The following is an 18,838-nucleotide window of genomic DNA, read 5'->3' as shown; positions in this document are numbered from 1 at the left end:
ATGTTTTGTTCTGCACGCGTCATTTGCACAATCGTCGCGTAGTCACGATCGTTTTAGACCGTGCCCCAGCTGAAGTATAGCCTTAAGAAACATTGCTCTAACATACAATGCCCAATTGCCCAATAAAAGCTATAAACCTCCACTTTTGAGCAGACAACTACCTATGTCAAAATATAAAAATCATATAAGTACAATAAATAAAATTTGCCATCTTGATAAAACAATAAAGCATTGTAGTTTAGGGAATTAATAATAAAAAATAATATTAATAAATTAGATTTTAGGGAACATTATAAAGCCCTGGCTCCGCCACGTGTGTCCAGTCCCATATCGCACCAAGGTTTTGATTCTACTGCAGGTAGAGCAGAGATACTGTAGGTGTAGGTAGTCCTTGCACACTTCCTCTCTTGGAAAAAAAATTAAGTGCATCCTCTTCAGTACTAGTCAAAGTATAAATTTGGCACGGTAGATATGTATTTAAATTAAAAGTACTTCCCTAGTATGTGGTGCAGATCGAAAAAATCCCAACTATCAAATGAAAATTCAGAAGCTTCCGAACTTTTTTGATTCATGCATGCAATCTTGCAACTGCAGGATAATACATGTTTACGCATACATTTTTAACACATTGCACACATGCAAACAAAATCCATTAAAATCCTGATAAGCATCCACAAATATTCAAATGTGAAGCACCATTTGTCAAAAATATTCTTTAATTTCCTGCAATTTAGATATTATAAGACTTGACAATTAATTACAGATAGTTTAAATTTACTATAAATTTGCTATTATTCAATTTATATTGTGCAGTTTTCAAATTATCGTAATTTAAAAGAATGACGATGTTGCGATTTAGCCATGTTACTAAATGTTTTACCAAGCTCCCAGCCATTGATGCATAGGGTACCCGGTACACGATTATTTAGTTAAACACAACACAGAATGTCGTAGAGAATGAGTAGACTGGCAAGAACAAACATACATAGTGCACTTTATACTTTGTTAAGCTACTGCTGAGTAATGAGATATCCCGATTCAGGATTCACAAAAACTAATTAAACAGATTTGGGTTAAATGAAAAGTCTTTGTCTTTTTTTTTTGGTTATAAGCACGTGGCTTTATATTTTCAGTGATTTTTCTTTGCTACACACTTATATGCTAATAATTAAAACAATAGTTTATTTTTTTGGCGCGGAGTACACGACTTTAACTTGCGTCCGCTCGCAACTCCCGTTTCTTCCGACTGCTTTTTAAATAAAAGAAAAAAATCTCACTTGACAATTGAGTTAGTGGTACAGTCGCTACAAAATGAACTTTATACTCACTCTCTTCCACTCATACATCTTTCACGCCCATCTCTGTCAAACTTAAAAAACAAAATCTTACATATTATTACTAACTATTTCTTTTTATCCAGATAGCCAAGTGATACGTCATAAGCCTTTCATATTTTGTCAATTGACCATGTGACCAAGCTGCACGCTTACGCCTACAAAATTTTATTCCGGCTCCCCATTGAAGACGGGAATTCCAGGAGTATGTCAGTAATTACTTTTTAATTATCACATTTAAATAGCATGCTAATTATATCGAACGGCCACCTTAATCGTTACGCGCTGGGCCCGTCTTTAGCGTCCAATGTATTAAATAACATGCCTATCTAATGGCCACCTAATGCCGGCACGGCAGCCGTGTTATCAGCGCTGTATGAGTTAAATTTAAATCATACATAACTTTAGATATTATATAGACAGAATATTTTATATCGGTAACGCTTAACGTTAACCATTTGTAATATTCCTAATTCAACAAAAAGAAATACACTACTCTCTCAGTAATCCGCCACCCCAAAAACCAGACAAGTGTAAAATTAGTGAAAGCAACGGATTATAGTGCATACATACAAAATAGGGTAAAAATTAAAACAGGCACCATTTCATAAAAATAGTTAAAATTTGTACTAGAAAATTACGGTTTTATTTATAATCAAAATCAAGTATTTACTAGATTATAAAAAATATTAACAGTAAATCACTTGACAAAACTAGAGTTGGGTTTCAGTTATTTCCCGACGGAAATTCTCGAGAAATTTTCGAGATTTTCCATCCCGAATCTCGAGAATTGAAATTTGTAACATTTCGGAAAATCCCAGATCTCGAGAATCTTTTCTCAGGATTCGGGATATCTTTATTATCAAATATTAATTGATAAAACGATTTTATATGAAAAAAGTAGACAGAAAACACAAAACGTTTAAAGACTGATCGGGGCGGGGCATTAAACACAATTAAGCCAACGTCGACTCAAAATGAGCGCAATTTTGCGACATCAGGGAAGGGTGTCTCAAAAGCGTACGCAATTGTCAGACGCAGCGAAGTAATATTTTTAATTATTTTTGTTTTCCTACTTCTATTTTGTTTATCTTTTACATAAATAAAAAAAAAATCATATTAATCCTGAATCTCGATATTGAGATTTTCTCGGGAAATACCCAACTCTAGACATAACCAGTTGTTCAGTGAGGCAGATATTCTTGAATGGTTTAGGATTCCTGGCTCTCCCTATGACCAAAAGCTTCAGTTTGTGTGTCCCGGTTGCATCAGAGCACGGCATAATTGTGATGCGGTCCTTGGGCACTTTCCTCCCTGGTACGTGATGAACGTACGTTTTACGAAGAAGTTTCCAAAATAAATGTGTCATCTGCGGTTATACACCTGTACGCGCCGGACTACTGAATTTGACAATCGAATACCGGCGAATTATAGAACTTGATTTTGTGCTTTCAACTAGTAAAAATAACGGCGGATTATAGTAGTTGTCGGATAATCAAGCGGCGGATTACTGAGAGCAGTGGCGGCCGGTGGTCTTCAGAATAGCATTTTCTGGTAGTGCGCAATGGTTTACCTTCTATACCCAGCATTGGAGCATAGGGCAAGCACAAGTTCGCGCCACTTCCCTCCATCCAACGCCAACTCTTGCGCCTCCCGCCATGTCAGACCTACAGCACGTAGGTCGCTTTTGTAGCACCGCTGCAGGGTGAGGGAGGGCCAGCCATGGCAAAGGAACCCTTGAGGCTGTGCCATAAGGGTACGAAGTGTCACACTCTTTGGCGGCATCGGGAACACTTGTCCTAGCCACGTAAAGGTCGCAATCGTCCCTTCATGAATACCTTAATCACCGAAGACTGCCGTGTCAATAAGCTAAGATAATATCTTAGTGTATAATGACTGAAACGTCGAACTTCTCAGAAGATAAATTAAATGTCTTATTTATTCCATTTCTTAAAAAAGTTTTTAAACAGAATAATTTAATATCAATAAAGAAAAATAAATGTCACGTTTTATGGCTTTACGCTCCCAACAATGAATGCGTCAGCCAAATATGAACTGTTCTAAAAATGGATGACGTACGCTGGGTCACTTTGTCAATAGTGAATAGCAGTACATTTATTTTAATTTCACATTATTATTAATTTAAGTGAAATTATAAAATAAACTTACATTGCGTGGGTAATATTTATATTGTAAATCAGCGTTCCTTTGAACTCATATTTATTTCTGATGTATTTATATGTCAATAAAAGTATGTTTCTCTTAAATTATCGTTCTTATTTATTATTCAGCTACGACCTACTACTCATGTAGTGCTGCCGTGTTTTTTTTTTATTATATTGAATGTATTTGAGTGGTTTAGAAATAAATGCGGCAGTTCATATTTTCGTAAAAGTTCGGCGATTCATTTAATCTTAAATGTGAAATTGTTAAAAATGAACTCGCCAACATTGTTATAAAACAGAAACTGGCGTTTCTAGAGTCCTAATTTCGCGCGCCGATCATAAAGTGTGTAAAAAATGCTACACAAAACGCTACCACAGGAACATCAGACTACCGTTTAAGAAGTATACAATGGCCTCATTGTAATCCTGTGTAAACTGAAAACCCATTTGGATCGCAATCGCTTTGCGCACGGAGTATTGTTCATAATACTCCTACATGTTCTACTTCGCGAAGCGAGTGATACACATATGAATAACAATGAAAAGTTGAGTAATTTCTTCAAAAATGCTGGCAGTTCGTAGCACTATTAGAGGAGCCGCCGCTGACTGAGTATACTGTAAAACTGAAAAGGCGTGCACTATATAGTCGGATCAGCTGTAGCATGCATGCCTAAGCTATTATGGTTTGCTTCGGCAGGGTTTGATTGAATTTTCAAAACCAATCGGCACTATCTGCAAATTGTATTCTTGGTTCAAAGAAAACAAATAGCCTACACCCACCCCTCGCCACTTATATACATTAGGTGGGCACATTATATACTTATGCAAACTATTCAAATTAATAATTTTACAAACCAATAAAATCCTATTAATTCTTTACGCTTCTATTATATAAATTCCAAGTCCTATTGAATTGATGACAGATTACTTCAATCTCAGTTTCAGAAGAGTTGTCATCTTCCAGTTCGATGATCTAGATGCGACTTCCACTTCCAAATATTATCAGAAAACGGGGTATAATATCCGATAAATACACGATAAATATACCCAGCGTTCAGAAAATATTGAAAGAATCTCTTCAATATATGTTTTGCCATTGGAGAAATTAATGAGAAAAATTCCCGACTGACGTTGCATAATATTTAAGAACAAAAAAATATTACGGCAATGCAAGTTAAAAATATTCTTCCCACAGCTTCACCACGGAGGAACAGACTACACGGTTAAACAATCTTCTTTAGTCTTCTTTCAGGACTCTTCAGTGCATTGGAGAAATTTTCCAAAAAAGTAGTTCATTTCCAGATATTGTCAGAAAACGAGGCATAATATCAGATAAATACACGATAAATATGCCAAGTAATCTGAAAATATTGAAGGAATCTTCCAAAAACATAGCACAGGTCCTGTTTAGCCATTGGAGAAATTTATTAGAAAAATTCCTGACTGACATTGCTTAATATTTAAGAACAAAAAAATGCCAATGTAAGACAAAAAATTCTTCCCACAGCTTCAGCACGAAGGAACCGACGACACGGTCAAACAATCTTCTGTAGTCTTCTTTCATTGCATTGCAGAAATTTGCCAAAAAAATAGTACTGACTTACATTTCCAAATATTGTCAGGAAACGGGGAATAATATCAGATATATACACGATAATTATGCCCAATTTCCAAAAATATTTAAAGAAATTTCCAAAAACATAACACAGGTCTCGTCTTGCCATTGGAGAAATTCATGAGAAAAATTCCTGACTTACATTGCGTAATATTAAAAAAATATTACGGCAATGCAAGTTAAAAATATTCTACCCACAGCTTCAGCACGAAGTAACTGACGAGACGGTCAAACAATCTTCTTTAGTCTTCTTTCATAACTCTTCAGTGCATTGCAGAAATTTGCCAAAAAAGTAGTACTGACTTTCATTTCCAAATATTGTCAGAAAACGGGGCATAATATCAGATAAAAACACGATAAATATGCCCAATGTTCTTAAAATATTTAAAGAAATTTCCAAAAACACATAACACAGGTCTTGTTTTGCCATTGGAGAAATTTATGAGAAAAATTCCTGACTTACAACATCGCATAATATTTAAGAACAAAAATTTATTATGCCTATGTAAGATAAAAAACATTCCCACAGCATCAGCACGAAGGATCCAACGACACGGTTAACAATCTTCTTTAGTCTTCTTCCACTACTCTTCAGTACATTGCAGAAATTTGCCAAAAAAGTAGTAACGTCTTTCATTTCCAAATATTGTCAGAAAACGGAGCATAATATCAGATAAATACACGATAAATATGCCCAATATTCTGAAAATATTTAAAAGAAATTTCCAAAAACACTTGTTTTGCCATTGGAGAAATTTATGAGAAAAATTCCTGACTTACATCGCATAATATTTAAGAACAAAAATATATTATGTATATCACAAGATAAAAAAATTCACACAGCATCAGTACGAAGGATCCAACGACACGGTTAACAATCTTTAGTCTTCTTCCACTACTCTTCAGTGCATGGCAGAAATTTTCCAAAAAAAGTTGTACCAACTCACATAGCGTAATTGAAAATAAAAATATTATACTTATGTGAATTGAATCATTTCCTTGTGGCAACACTTCACAACGAAGAAACTGATGACACGGTTAAACATCTTCTTTCCCATTCTTTCTTGACTCTTCAGTGCATTGCAGAAATCAGCTAAAAAAAATAGTACCAACTTACATAGCATAATATTTGGGAATAATAAAAATATTATAACCATGTGAATTGTTAATATTTTCCTTGTGGCAACAGCTTCAGAATGAAGGAACTGATAACACGGTTAAACAACCTTCTTTCCTCCTCTTTCATGGCTGTTCAGTGGAAGATTGCAGAAATTTGTTAATATTTTCCTTATGGCAATACGGTCAAACAATTGTCTTTCCTCCTTTCATGACTCTTGTTCAGTGGATGTTTGCAGAAATGTCCCAAAAAAAACAATGGCAATTACCATAACAATATTTGAAAATAATAAAAAATATTATAACTATATTGAATTGTTAATATTTTCCTTGTAGAAACAGCTTCAGAACAAAAGAACTAACGACACGGCTAATCAATATTCTTTCCTTCTTTTTTCAAATTTGCCAAAAAAAACAATACCAATTCACATAGCATAATATTTGAATAATAAAAATTTTATAACTGCGTGAATTGTTAATATTTTCTTGTTGCAACAGCTACAGGCCGAAGGCACTAATGTAAAATCTTCTTTCCTTCTCTTTTATGACTCGTTCAGTGGAGGATTGCAGAAATTTGCCAAAAAAACAATACAAACTCACGTAGCATAATATTTAAGAGTAATAAAAATAATAAGACCATGTGAATTTATAATATTTCCTTGCATTCTTCTTTAGTCTTCATCCACGAGGACTTCCATACGCATGTGAGTAACAAATCTACAACGATATTACATCCTTTTTTTCCACACACCACATTCTTCAACAATTTATTCATAGATTGCCCAAACAAATGACGAACAGTCATACTGACTAACAGTCATATCGATCAATGTGTACGATGGATAATGGTAGTCTGGAAAAATTAGAATACAATACCATCTGCAAGTAAGACATTAAAATAAGTCGTTGAAGAAAACCTTCCCTAGATAGAGAGCCCGAGAATCTATGGAGGAGATGATCCGGATGATATGGATGATATTGATTTTTCTGCGGTTACCGGGTCACATTAAAACCGTTCCAGAAATGCCATCAATGCTATAATAGTAAAGTTTACAAGGCTAGTTTCCAAGTTAAGGTCCAAGGGTCAGTGTTTCAATAAATAAACAAAATATGATACAATCCTGTGCATGATGAATGGTTTAAAAATATCTTCAGTAGGGGCAGCATAGTAATTTGGAAAATATACAATTACTGAACTACACCGTACTAAGATATTAAGAAAAAGGTGGATACAATCTTTAGACACCATCTGGAAGATACAAACCTGAGACAAAATAAGAATAATTTAAAAGATATTCGCAATCCTGCCAACCTGACGGTTGATGGAGGTAAGGATTTGTAACGAATAACAACCATACACACTTACCGTGAAGTGTTGTACCAATAGAATTTACAAATACTAGTGAAAATTTGGAAAATTGGTAAAAAAAAAAAAAATCTTCTGACTGATGATTTAATAATAAAATTAAAAATAAAATATTACAAAATAATAAGATGTGTTTTAAATTTAGGTATTTTTTTTAATCCAAAAAAAATTCCTACAACGATTTTTTACGAGTCGGCATTTTACTAATTTAGCAGTAATATTAACTATAACACTGATTCGGCGGGTAAGATTAAAATAAACCAAAAAGTCTTACATACATTATAGAAGACTAAAAGGTCCTTAGTCAAGTGTCGCTTGACATAAGACGTGTGGGAATAAAATATGCTGAGTCCCATCTAAACAGTCAAGTTAAATATTGAACAATATAAAAAATACAAATGGCGCGTAGACTCGTAGATATGACAATGATGAATGTTTTAAAATATCGTCTAGTACGGTGAGTGCAGCTTCTGTATCATATACGAAAACTGGCACCAGTCGTACAGAAGATATTAAAAAAAAAAAAACAAGTTCCAACCGGAGGGCTACAATTCTGAGACACTTCAATTCCGAGACACTAAAATTCCAATCCGCAAGTTTGGCACTACATCTTTTGGCGGTCTTGGCCATATAAAATAAAAACTTTTCTCCGACCTGGACAGTTCCGTGCAGGTGTCGCTTTTCAAATGCTTCAACTGAGCATAATTTTAAAGTTGTCCGTCCAATAATGTTATTTACAACATCTCCACGCAGGCTGCGGTTAGAAGTTTTTTAATCGGCGGACAGCCTTAATCCATGGTGCAGCCAACCATCTCCACATTGATACCGGAATCTAGATGGCTGAGTGCCACGGAGGATTTTAAAAAACACTCAACCAAAGCAACCGGAAAACAATCCAGAATGGAGAAAATAATAAGACCTATCAAAGGTTACAGCACCAGAGGAGACTGGGAAAATATATTCCCTCGTTACTCCAAAACATCAATTCAAAAAAAAACAATAGAAAACTACATAAAAATCATAATATTCTTACCCAATGTCGCCCCGCACATGTTGTCCTCAATATGGTTATATTAAACATATCATGAGTGCGCCAACAGTGTGTAGATCATGGCTTCTCCCAACAATTTCCACCACCTGACCCAGTCCAGAGTGATTTTTTTCGAGATCAGTAGCCCAAGCATACAGCAGTCATTGATAGCCTAAAACACAAAATTTATTCCAATCAATGTATAAAAACAACTTTTCTATCCTAATTGCTTAATTTTTATTGCACTGGGACCATAGGGAAAGAAGCACAAGGTTGTGCCATCTACAACGGTAACATTCCGTGTCTAGCCAGTTGAGAGCTGCAGCATGTAGATTAACTTCAGCAGCATCATGAGTGTGGAAATGTCACATTCTCAGGTGCCATAATTTTTTGTGAATGCATTTTAAATATCCCCAGAAGAGTGGTTCATAATATCTGATAAAACACGAGATTATGACCACTAATTCTGGAGACAAAAAAAACCAAAAAAGAGGCCAATCAGTGGTTGGTCCGCACATGGCATATTGACGTCACGCAGTTGATTTGGATGTTGCCCATGTTTTTTTAAATACTATCAGAGGGGGGAGCATAATATCAGACAAATACACGATAGATTATGCTCACCTCTCTCAAGAGTATTGAAAAAAGTATTGCAATGGGAAGACAAATGTCCTTTTCAGTCAGTTTCGGTGAGGAAGTTGCAACTTACGACCAAGTCTATTCCTAAGAAATGAAGTCACAATAGCAAATCTCACATAACTGTATCCATCCGTTACTAAGCCACATTAAAATTTTCAGGCAGATTTGGCATATAATTTATTTTAAACAGCTATTGAAAGCAGATAACCCTCTCGTATTTTTGTAAAAATAGAAAATGTGAATTTCATGTATTGATGAAACATAATTTCATGGAATAACCTATGCAAACCAAACCAATATTTGAAAAATATTACGCGGACTCTTCGCCATCGATTTAAATGATTCACAAGCGGTTTACTGATTTTCGTTGTGGGCTGAATGTACAGGGCGCCCAATTCAGGTCACTACTTACTACTACACCAGAAATAATTCGATAAAATCCACGATATAGTAATGGATGAACAGGTTATGATTCATAATCGACGGATAAAAGAAACGGGTTTTTGCAATATAAGTGCCGCGGTAGCTCAAAATCAACAATAAATAAACATACGTAGGACAAATTCGAGGGTATGGTTGGAGATATTTAAGTTGTTGGACGCGGAGCATTTAATGACCAATAAATTAGTGTACAACCGTAAGGATTAAGCGTAATCCAAATGAATTTGAGTCAATTTATAACTGTGGATAAAACACTGATCCAAAGGGAAAACAATTACTGCACTAATAGGAAATGACTGCATTTTGTGAGTAAAAAAAGTTCTTTTCCACCAGGACAATAAACAGGTGCACACGTGTCGTTTCCATGGCAAAATTATATGTTGCATGAATTGGAAGTGTGAATTGCTTCCTCAATTTTCTCCAGATTGAACCTCCTGCGACTATTTCTGGTTTTAAAGAAATGGTTCAATTGGTTGTCAATGAAACAATCACCTATTAAGACGGGTTGGAGAAAAATCATTTGGAAGAGATCACAAAATTGGAAAAACACTTGTCTATGTGTATCGTGCTAAAATGTGACTGTTGAAAAATAAAATTGAGTATACTAGCTATTTTTAACGATACCCTACCCTGTGTTAATTTTCAAGGTTATCCTAAAGACTTTAGCATGCAAACTGGCTCTTCGCGTCAATGGAATTTATATTTAAATAAAAACCAAAAAGTCAGCATACATACTTTGGGCATATCATGCAGCATCCTGAGAGATATGAACTTCTGGTTCGCATCATTCAAAGGGATGAAGAATCTCGCAAAACTGGTTTGAGCTCAGCACTCAAATTATTCGGAGTAGTGATGAGACACTGAAAAGGATAGTTAAAATCATCAGTAACGTTCCAGAACAGATGCGACACAAAAAGAAGCAATCCGTTCTTGAATAAAGCAGCAATCCCAACGAGGTATAAAACCAAATGGTTAAAAAAAGATCCTGGAATTTAAATCAATTTACTTTTTGTGCCAAGTCCTTCGGCAGCCAATTCCCGTTGAACCGTGCAGAGCCAATAATATCTTGTAAACACAGTTTAAATAATTACAAGATAAAAAGAACTTTTTATATTTAAGGTTTTTAAATTTTCAGTTGAATCAAATAAACTTGACTTGAATAGCTTAAACGATCAAAAAAAACTTGTACTTGATAGAAATAATACTGAAATGTCATTTTGACATGTCATATTGATTCCCATAGTAACGCACATATACATTAATAATTTGGTTGCTAGGACCCCAGACCCCTAGCAACTAATAATGGTGTCGAAATAACTTTTCATACAAAACAGAATTAACTGAAAATGAATTCAATTCTACTTAAAGATGGCTAAAAAAAAAGTATTAAAAAATGCATTGGCATCGTGTTCTGATATATTCCAAAAGTTTCAAATGTCTGCTAAAGCTTAAGATAGTTAAAAATCGATTGCAAGATTTGTACCGGACAAAGAACCACCAGATAAATAAGAATACGAGCTAAGAAAAACATTGTAAAATACCTGGAGTAAGACCAGCATAATGTCTGATAGATAAAGACTTTGCTCCCGTTTCCAGATGATATTGAAAATCTTCATCTTCTCTCGCAAGGGGCGAGTCGTTCAATTTGAAGAAAATATATGCAACTTATATAACATAATATTTCTAATAAAACAACATTATGACTATATAAATTGTAAATATTCTCCACAGCTTCCATAGAATGGTAGGTCCTCTTCTTTTTCAGAAGTCCTATGCTTGATTGAACTGGTTTTACATGATGATACACATACATACATCAAGGAAGTTGACAAATACCAAAATTGAAAAAGCTAACAAACCTAACTACGGCAATTAATTGTAATTTACAGAATTTGTTATAGATTCAGTACCTAGTAGTGGCGAAGGGTGGAGTTAGGCTGTTAAGATTTCATAGCGCATTTTAAACTCTGGCAAACGTATTTGTTTTCATTGAACTATGACTATAATGTGTCGATGGTTAGTTTTTAAAATTCAATTAAACCCTTTCTAATCCAAGCCATAGTAGATAATAGATACTTATTCATTTATCTATAAAATTTCTAATATTATGCCATTAAATTAAACCATAAGTACATAATTTTAGATATTTTATACATAAAAGATTATTTTTTAATGACTCAAGTTTGATTTGCCTTAATGAATTTTAAGAAACGTAACGCCATCTGTAATATTATGTACCTATTCATAATTTGACGAAAACAAATAAGACTGAAAAGTGTGCACTATTTTGTCGGACCGCAGCGATGGCAAATACATGGCACGCTTAAAGTTAAAGCCCAAAAAATAAATCTTTTATTTTTAATATTCAATATAATTATATTAAAAACATGGAAAAGCATGCCTGATACTGTTAAAAAAAAACTAGCAATCTCGTTTTGTTGACCATTTTTTCTTCCACATACACTCTTTTGAAAGTGAAAGAATTTTTTTTTCCATAGGTATTGAATCATTGTACACTGAACTCCCCATTTACAGGGTAGATACGTTCCAAGCGATACCATGTTAAAAAAAAAATGTGTAATAAAAGTATACACTAAAATACTTCAAAAATCCAAGGTAACAAAAATTATTCACTATGTTCAAACCAGTGGCGACCGGTGAGTTATTTTACTGGGAGTTTGACTGCCGTAAAAAGGCCTTTGCCTTCATCAAAACTTCACCAAAAAATCAAAAAAAAACTATTGAGAATATTATCATCAACAATGCCATTTATCATTCAATTCCAATAAAAAAATAGGTCTTCTGCTAATGAGAAGCAACATATTAAGGATTGGCTTACTTCAATAACAAATTAAGAAAATAGGTGACCTGATTTAATGTGGCTCTTGAAAGCAGTAACTCATCAAAATTGACATTATTTAAGCATGTAGCCGTGATATTTTACGATTTCCACCCTACCACGCATATTAAACCCCCCACAGAGCTAGTTTGGAGAGATATCATACTTGATAAACATTGTGAATTTAGTTATCAAACTGAAAAAAAACTTGAAGTTTATTTTTAAATTGTACTTCGCCTAAATTTGAGAAATGTTGTCAACATGTGCGGAAATTTAATATACGTACTGTGAAAAGAATTAATTTGTATAATAATATTGAATAAAAATTGTCAAACAATAATTGTACGTGTGATACAAGCTGTATTGTTTTAAAACCGATGAAGCCGCATTCGGGCCGGGAGCGACTGAAACTGTCGCTCCGGAGCACGCAGAAAAAATATTTATATATTGCTAGTCCACGCGACAGACGACGCTCTTTCTCATTGCAAAGAAATCGAACTGGGCGCTTTGGTCGAGCGATGTCGGATATCGCTCCCATCAACATATAATATTTAAAATAGCCGGTTAAAAACATATATTAGAATTTGTTTTTGTATATGAATTAATGACTACGGTAATAGATCAGAACACTTTTAATTAACTAAATATAAATGAAATACTATAAGTATTTTAATAATAATAAGTCTTTTCGCATAAATTGAGTGGGTGGGTGTTCACCGCTCCAGCGCTCTCAAGGAAGCATCGCCAATGGTTCAAACACATTCTGGCCAAATTGGTTTCCAACATGCATTCAGAGTTGATGCACCATGTTATTTCGAAATCGTGTAAAAAAAAACGTGTAGAAAGCGAGTTCAGTGTTCAGAAATAGGTAGACAAAGGAAGATTCAGCAGCATGTATTAATTTGCATCAACTACATATTATCAGCCTGATAAAAGTCTTGCAAATAATGTGAAACAAAAAACTTCAGAGAAAAATTAGTGTTCTTACTTAAATGTTCTTATATTTCCTTATTTACTTTCATTTTATGTGCATCATTTTTTTTATATATTCAATAAATATTATGTTAAACCCCATTTGCCAACGCCTGTCTGTACATACCATGGTTTGGTTAGAAAAGGTTTAATTGAATTTAAAAAAAACAACAGCACCATCTGCAAATTGTATTCTAATGACAAGATTAAGTCTACACTGTTAGGTCAGATCTTAACAGCTTAAATCTGCCCTTGCCACTGGTACCTACACTACAAGGATTATAAAAGAAAATATAAAAAATATTAAAACTAAATTAGTCGAAAAATCTGCAGAAAAAATAGAAAACTAAATTTCAATAATAAATATGACCATAAAATATAATGTAATACAGGAGGAACCTTGACTTTCGCACATAATTGGTTCCTGAAAGTGTGTGCGAATGTTAAATGTTCAAAAGTAAAGGGAAGTAAAAAAAAATTAAATTGTGCGTATTTTAGAATATTTATTTATCAAGTAAAAAATATAAGATAAGAGGCGTTGAAGAGAGAGAAGAGGTTTGCGGGTGTTTCCCTTAAAAGGTTATTTAAGAGTCAACTGTTTTATTATCTTACTTTAAATATAATATTCTAAATGGTAAATTATCAACTTTACGATATTGCCAAACAGCTGGCACGAAATGTAAAGTGAACCAATCTTTTCTTTAAATATTAACGCAGAAAAAACCCAGGCTTTTTTATTTAATTTCTAAATAACTTGGAAGCAATTCTTAATCTTTCCCTTTCAATGCTCTGGGATTTTCTGGTTGATAAATAATTAACATTGGCATCAATTTTAAATCACCAGCTAATTTTCCACCAAGAAGCAATGTCAATCGGTTTTTAGCAGGTTTATGCCCAGGGGCAACTGATTCTTCCTTAGATAAGAATGTACGACTAGGAATATTTTCCAGAATAAACCTGTCTCATCTACATTAAATATTTGGCTAGAGGAATATTCTCCATCTTTAATAATTTTGGATAATGAGGAAATAAATTCTTTTGCAGTATCTTTATCCGCATCAGCTGATTATTCAGTGAATTAAATATAAACCAACCATTACTTGCTTGAAAAATTGTGTTAGAATCTTCTTTTAATCCAGCCTTCCTATCTTTGAAGAACCTTCACTTGAATAATTGAAATACTCAGAAGGAGATCTTTTTGATGTTGGTCATCGATCCACGATGACGAAGATTTTTTCATTTCATCCATAACTATGCAGTGTCTTTTAGAAACAATCTTTAAAGATATAAGAACGTCCGATTGATGCGAAAGATTCACAGCTATCAGAACGTCTAATAATTTCCATCTTTGTCTCGATCGTGTGAAGTCATCAACACTGCAGTTTTTCACTTACTAAATATTTCCTAGCTAGCTCACAAGCAAAGTGAAGGGTGTGAGCAGGATACAAGTGATGCAAGAAATGCACTTGCTTGTGTGCGAGCAAGAGGAGGATATCTTTACCCCACAGCGTGACACTTTCAAAAAAACGATTTTTTTAAATGTGCGAAATAGCGAATTGTGTGAAAGTCAAACGTTCGAAAGTCGAGGTCCGCCTGTAATAACGTAACTGGGGAGATAAAATGGAACAAATTCACATTTTTTTACAATAATTCTAAGTTTATCTTTGGCTTCAAAAAAATATTTTTCTTATGTTTTGAGATACATATTAATAAATAAATACAGTTGAAATTGTAAATCATCAAAAACGTAAGTTTCGTATTTTTCCGCTAGGTGCCTCTGCTGGTACAAGGGATCCCCCTTAAAAATACGTGTCACACATATTGTTGGTTATTTTTTCTAAATTCATGAAGCCCTGCCCAAACAAACCAAAATAGATAAAAAAAAAAAAAAAAAAAAACATACCTATCTATAAAATATCCAAAGTTATTATGCATGATTAAATCACATAATAAATAATATTTTATAGATAGATCCGAGTATTTTTTGACTATTTTGACTATTATCTATTATGGCTTGGTTTGCAGGGTTTAATTGAATTTTAAAAACTAACCAGTGTTACCAACTGTACTATAATTATAGTATTTGTACTATAATTTTGAATATCTGAAAAAATACGTATAAAGTACTAAAATTTCAACAATTCCGTACCATAATTAGGTGCAAAGCAGTATAATTTCGCCAGATAACATTTGGAGAACCCGGATAAAACATTGCTCGAAAAATGTAAAAAAAAAATCCTCAGCTTTGGTTTTTGGTCGGAAGAGGCACCTACCTAAATAAAAAGGAGTCTCGGAAATTCGGAAATTCTCAAATTCTATGTAGGTACCTACTTATGTAATTTTTTGTGAGAAGCAAAAATCCTATACATTATGACAACCCCTACTATAATTTTTGCCGAAAAACTATAAAATTTCTTGGACCGCGTACTATATTTCGGTCGCAAAAAGATGGCAACACTGCTAACCAACAACACCTGTAAATTGTTCAATGAAAACAAATCGTACCTATATTCAATTCAAAACTATCCTAAACGCCAAATCATAAAATGTGCAGGAAAGCGAAATTTAGAAATTATGAACCTAGGTATACTTAATTCGATTTAGTTCTGTAATATCGAAATATAAAAAATCATGTGTTTAAAATTACAATAATTTTTGGGGAATTTTTTCCAATTTCAAATTTATGAAAAATTCGATACATTGGCAAATAATGTCACTTAGGATACTTAAGAAGTTGCATGAAAATAATTGTTTCTTAAATTCTATATAATCCTATGCATTTCGTTTACACAGAAATGTTGGAAATTTCATCGAGGATCGATTGATATAAAGGCGTTTAGGATAGTTTAGAATTGAATAGACGAAATACGCGCAAGTCTGACAAAGTTTAGTGTGCACTATTTATTTTGGATCCTAACAGCCTTCCTCCACCCTTCGCCAAGAGTATTTACTAAATCTACGGTATGTACCTACTTAATTTAAAAATCAAAATTCTTTCACAATCTCCTGCAACCTCCCACAGCGGCGCCAAAAACAACGCTGTAAAATCTGTGAATTACAGGCAGTGTGAAGTGAAATTTACAAGTCAATAATATTATGGAGTACTGGTACTGTATCTTTAGCAAAGTTAGAAAACCACTTTTCAGTATGTTGCGCGGTAGGTTTTAGTACAGTGGGGTAATTTTAAGTCTGTTAGATCCTATTTTCGGTTCAATGAACCCTTCCCAAAAAACAAAACAATGCGAATTACCGGCTGCAAAACCATTCAATGAACCCTTTGCCAAGAAACCGAAACCAAACCAAACCAAACCAAACCAAACCAAACCAAAACTAAACTAAACAAAACAATATCGAAGTATGCAGATAAAATACATGAAAAGCAATGCACCATTTTCAGATAATAAGGTAATAATAGTGGAGAAAAGCTTACCTTAATATTTCCCGCGTAAAAACTGGACGAAACGACGAACGAACGGTCTCTGGTTAAATGAACTCGTAACGGTCAGCAAACGTATTTTCATTATTTCATTGATAGAAAAGCAAGCCGCCCATCTTTTTCAGCTTCAGCACCGAAATGAGAAAAACATAAAATTAAAACTCTAAATTAACAGGAAAAGAAATTTGCCACTTATTATTTAAAAAAGTTTCAGAGTAATTTATTAACAGTCGTTGAAAGCTTTCAAATGTGGATAAGGTACAGTACCTACTAAAAGCTAAATAGAACAGAATATTACAAAAATTTGCCTTTACAAAAGTTCCTAAGTGAAGAAAAATAAAGGTTTAATAATGTTGCAGAAGTCGTTATAATAATTAATTGTAAAGAAAATTAAATATTAATTACTGTGTACTCACAAACAATAATGCAAAGTGCGAGCAGGGATTTCCCGGCGGCCTCTCTTCCGTCGATAATATCTTCCTTATTATATTATAATAATCATCGTTTTACTAATTTAATATTTCAGATTAGAATGCAATTAGATTAGATTTATAAACTATTTTGCGGAGAAGACGCCATGAGCGCAGTTAAAAGTATGGAGAAAAGCAAGTCGAACACCATGGTAAAAAGATATACTAATTAAGTAAAGAAAGGAGCAGTGGTGCTTCTCCTTCGACTCGCTGATGATAACTGTAAAGTAGCAATAAAGTTATGCTTTGAAAATCAGATTTCCTAAAACCCCCAAGAACAGTGCGAACACACAAGTTGGTGTTAAACTAGTGACGTTTATTATGCAAAGGGTATTAGGAATAATGACATATTTTATTATTAACTGCGTTGCGCTCGATCATTAATACCAAGGACTAAAAAGTTCTCGGTTAAAAAGAATAAACAAACACTTCACTAACACTTCCTCAAGTTTAGCAAAGGGGGTGGTATAAAGTTGAACAACAATTTAGATACGCGAATATTATATTATATAATATGGTTAACTAAATATTATTTGAATATACCTACATTAGTTCAGATAATATTATATACCCACTAGAAAAAAAATATTTGAACCCGTATAACCATTGGTGTCGCGCCAATCCGTGCATTAAACAATTATGCTACGAGCCTCCTATCTAATGACGACAATTGAAACTAGTAGGTCATACATGAAATGCTTATCAAATTGCGTTATTATTGACTATCGATTTTTGTGTATTAAATCAAGGAATATTAATTATCTTAATTACTAACCGACGCCCGGCTCTCGCCAATATTTTTAGTTATAACGTCGACTTGAACTTGCTAATATTTTTTTATAAACCATTTCTTTTATTTCAATGAATAATTGACAAGATTTTGAGAATGTAACATTCCATATATTGAACATACATAACTTGAAAATGCCTCAGATATATACCGGCTAGATTTTTTTAAAATAGATTTAATGATGAATAAGAATAGATTTAATACACAAAAATCGAGAGTCGATAACAATGCAATGTGATAAGCATTTCATGTATGACCTCCTAGTTTCAATTATTGTCGTCATTAGATAATGTCAAAATTTTGTGAATTATTCATTTGAATAAAAGAAGTGGTTTATTAAATAGTATTTATTTTCAAAATCGTAGTGTTGTAGTAGGTTGAGCAAGTGGCTAACATCCATTTCTCGTAAAAAACAAAATCTGTTATTACAAATCTCTACTCTGTGGAGGCCCATATGATCCTATTAGGATCGGACATGGTCGAAGAAGAGAAGTATTATCAATAATAAAACCTTCTTTCTCATCATACAGCATCTGTCTGTATTTAGGTCTCTCCAAAGACGCTTCTCTCCGATTTTAAACGCCCATCTTTCATTAGGCGGGATCGTCCCTTAATTGAGTTCCTT

The 18,838-nt window shown here is 33.6% G+C and overlaps 1 protein-coding gene across 1 annotated transcript in view; it reads left to right on the top strand.

Moving 5' to 3' along the window:
- The window catches only part of LOC147072903 (uncharacterized), a 206,490-nt gene that overhangs the window by 152,962 nt on the left and 34,690 nt on the right, over positions 1–18,838 (top strand). The gene's annotated exons all lie outside the window — the stretch shown is intronic.

This window comes from Rhyacophila brunnea, unplaced genomic scaffold, assembly GCF_057557595.1.
Source record: "Rhyacophila brunnea isolate RB1 unplaced genomic scaffold, BYU_Rbru_1.0 scaffold_19, whole genome shotgun sequence".
Taxonomy (NCBI): Eukaryota; Metazoa; Arthropoda; class Insecta; order Trichoptera; family Rhyacophilidae; genus Rhyacophila; species Rhyacophila brunnea.
Note: the sequence above shows the minus strand (reverse complement) of the source record. Positions and strands in the feature narration are given on the sequence as shown.